This window comes from Zalophus californianus, chromosome X (assembly GCF_009762305.2).
Source record: "Zalophus californianus isolate mZalCal1 chromosome X, mZalCal1.pri.v2, whole genome shotgun sequence".
In the NCBI taxonomy this organism is placed as follows: Eukaryota; Metazoa; Chordata; class Mammalia; order Carnivora; family Otariidae; genus Zalophus; species Zalophus californianus.
Genome location: NC_045612.1, coordinates 47,287,069 through 47,290,770, shown reverse-complemented (window position 1 = coordinate 47,290,770; position 3,702 = coordinate 47,287,069). Strand labels below are relative to the sequence as shown.

Genomic DNA, 3,702 nt, shown 5'->3' with positions numbered 1-3,702 from the left:
TATTTTAAAGACTTTATTTATTTATTTGAGAGAGAGAGTGAGAGAGCCCAAGAAGGGGTAGGGTCAGAGGGAGAAGCAGACTCCCTGCTCAGCAGAGAGCCTGACGTGGGACTCAATCCCAGAACTCCAGGATTATAACCTGAGCCAAAGGCAGTCACTTAACCAACTGAGCCACCCAGGCACCTATTATTATTATTATTATTATTATTATTATTATTATTATCATCTCTTTATTTTATTCTTCTTTTGACATTAAAAGTTTGAGGTTCTTTCTAACATTAACATAATATTAGCCACATTTATAGTTTAAAAGGAGGCAAGAATACTGTCAACTAGAAAGTGAATCTAAAGGTTATTTATGTTTGCATTTTACAGTAGCAACAGAAACAGGTGGCTGATCTGGAATATTACTTCTGAGTGTTGTTACTACACTGAAGAGTTATTTATAGGAGTGGTGCCATGCATTAGGAAATGAAAATTTCTGTTTTTCCCTGTTAGCTTTTACTATGCTGAACCCTTTCCTTCACTTGTTAAATGATAATGATTTCAGTTTCCAAGACATAATGTAGTGATTTACAAGTGCTCATGGAACCTCAGCATCAATTCACTAACCGATAGTAAGGATCCATTTATAACATGAATCAGTGAGATTATAGACACTGAATTGAGGAATAAGAGCCACATTTCTCAACTAATATTTAGGATTTGAGTATTGATTGCTTGGATATGCAGGTACATGCACTTATGGACTATACCATCTGCTAGATCAGGGTTTGTGAATATGGCCTGTGGACCAAATTCAGCCCACCCTGTTTTTATAAATAGTTTTATTGGAACACACCCACAATACTCTAGCACTATAACAACATAGTGGAGTAGTTGAGACAGAAATTACATAGCCCCAAAAGACCAAAATATTCACTATCTGGTCTTTTACTAAAAAGAAAGTTTGCCATTCCCCGGGCTAGATGGCCAAAGTAGATATAGACCAACGAATATAATTCTTTCAGCAGGTCCGTCCCCTCTTTGATCAGCTTGCCAAATTCTATATTAGGTATTCTGTTCTTTTTGCCCATCCTCTATTTTTCTGGAATTGTTTATACAAGCCTGGGGACTAGTATCTTCATTCTCAATGAATTAATCATCCTAGGGAAAGTAGGTTTAAGAGATTCATATAACCCTTATTTCTTTCTAAAGAATATTTTATTTATTTGTTTAATTATTTATTAATTGTTTTTTTGGCATATGAAAATTTATTATTGTCATGGTTTCATCATCAAAACTTATGATCTTGGTCTTTCCTTCTTGCCTTTGGATAAGGTCAAAAGAGAGACATTGACTACTTTGATAACCTTAAATGAACCCAGGAATGTCACCAACAGCATGATCTTTGCAACCAAATCCAGCCACCAGAACCTCATCCTTTTCCTCAATGAAATTCAAGCAACCATCATTGGGTACAAAGGCTGTTCGTTTGTTTTGTTTTGTTTTGTTTTGTTTTTCCGTTCTTGATCAGGTGGACCCTGACACAATTCCTGATGGCAGAATTTGGCTTTTTGGCTTCAACCCCTACTTTTCCCACCACAATTCCCTTTGCATGGACAGTGCCTCCAAAAGTGTTGGCTTTCAGGGTTGTGCTCAAATGGGCTTTCTTATATTGTTTATCATGCTACTTCTGATCTTGTCAGTAGCTATGGAGCTTTCTGGCAGTACAAAGACCAGGACACTTGCCCATCCTGCTGGTGCCGCAGGCCTGAGTAAAGAGCTCTAAAGAATATTTTTTAAAAGTAAGCAAACAAAAATACATAGTATCAAACCTGGATGAGAGGCAGTTGGATGTGGCCATTCTGTCATTGTGGCAAGCAGCATCTAATTCACAGATATGGATGACTGAGGCCTGAGGACTCTAACAGAATACAAATATCTAGGAGAGAGAGAAGCAAAACTGCCTCTTGATGAGGGTGAGAAGGGACAGGATCTTTGTGGCAGAAGCTTGAAGTGAATGATGGGGATGTCCCTTAATACTCTGTAGGGGTCTGGGAGAGATGGTGCTTCAGATTATACTAGTACATTTAGAGAAAAACATAAGCTTGTGAAGGCCTTTAAGATTGAAAATTTATGCAAGGCTTTGCTGGACTTTGAGGTTTCTGGCTCACTCCATGAAAGGGCCTCTCATACACGGGGGCCTCTCAGAAGGGGAGACACCAGCTGTGAGTTATATTTTAAAGTTCTAGGAAACAGGCTACACAGAGGGTCTATGTTTATATTATGAGTCACAGCAGGGACAGGTGGTGGGTCTGGAGCTTAATGTCTGCAAATGATGTCTCTGACTGCCAGGATTGTTCAGAGGAGTTGTTTGTTTGTAGGAGTGAGTTTGGAAAAGAAATGAGGAAATGAAAAGCATTCTTTCTCTCGGTGACCATTTTAAATATTGGACTCTTTCCTTGAATTTGTTAAGGAAAAATGATACCAATATACAAGGGCTGTTGTAGCAACTTAAATTCATCAGCAAAATGTGAGCAGAACCTCCAGTGAAAAGAACTGAATGCTAGATAGTACCAACATTGGGAACGGCATAAGAAAGAATAAATGAATGAATGAATGAATGATGGGGGATACTCTGGATAAGGAAAAACAAAAAATAAACACTTCTTTTCTCTTAAATAGAACATCAGAATTCGAATATTAGCTGCCTGGAAACTCCATTATCTTGGCCTTAAAGCTCTCCCTTTTATTCCTGAATTTATATCTCTAAAATGTTATGTGCCATCTGACAGATGTCTTCACTTGTCACCATAATATCTATCAACATTTTATGAGTCCACTCTTCATTCAGCAAGATTGACACCAAGGACATATTATACAGAACTGCCAAGGAAGTCAGGCCAAATACAATTTGCTGTATTTATCTAAGTTTTTCTTTAACTACTTTGATAAAGCTTTGAATTACAAAACAAAGGAGAAACTTGGCAAGAATAGCAACAACAAAGAGGATGATACAACACTGCTCTGTGTAGAAATACACACACACATGTACACACATTCACACAAACATAGAAATAAACAGCAAAACTTGTTCTGGACAGCCACTCTTCATACCTTACCACTGGTGGGGTTTTCATCACCCAGACCATTATTAACCTTGGGGCATTTGAAGAGGGACAAGGAGGACATGTTCCACAATTCTGATGAGAAAATTCAACCTGCAATTTGAGTTGGAGGATAGGAGTAAAGAGAAAGCTATTTCTTGCAAATTTTGCCCATCTGTTCTAGGTAGATTTATGAAGTCCCAGTGAAGTATCTGACCCATGCTTAGCTCTATTTCTGCTAAAATTTGTTTTTAGAATTTGAACTAATTTATGAGTGTGGAATGGATAATGAAGAACATTAAGCCTCAAATAATTTTTACAACTCATTTGGCTTTGCAGTTGTGCTAAACTGTTGCCTGAGATATATAACTGTGTTTTTGACTGATAGGACCATCTTAGTCCAAAGAACTCCTTTCTGCAGTGTCCAGCCCAGCAGCCCAGTTCCAGTTCTCAAACAGGCCAGATGTTCTCTTGAATTCCATGTCTTTGCTCACATTGTTCCCCCTACATGCTGTGTCATGCACCCACAAGTACTCACTCAGTGTTTTTTATTTCTTGGTGGTGTTGATAATAGACATGTCATGTTTCTCATAGGGTTTAAGGCTAGGGCTGA

General features: G+C 38.1%; 1 pseudogene; it reads right to left on the bottom strand.

Annotated features, from left to right (window-relative positions):
* Positions 1–1,283: 1,283 nt before the first annotated feature.
* Positions 1,284–1,992, bottom strand: LOC113930922 (annotated as a pseudogene).
* Between the last annotated feature and the right edge of the window lie 1,710 nt (positions 1,993–3,702).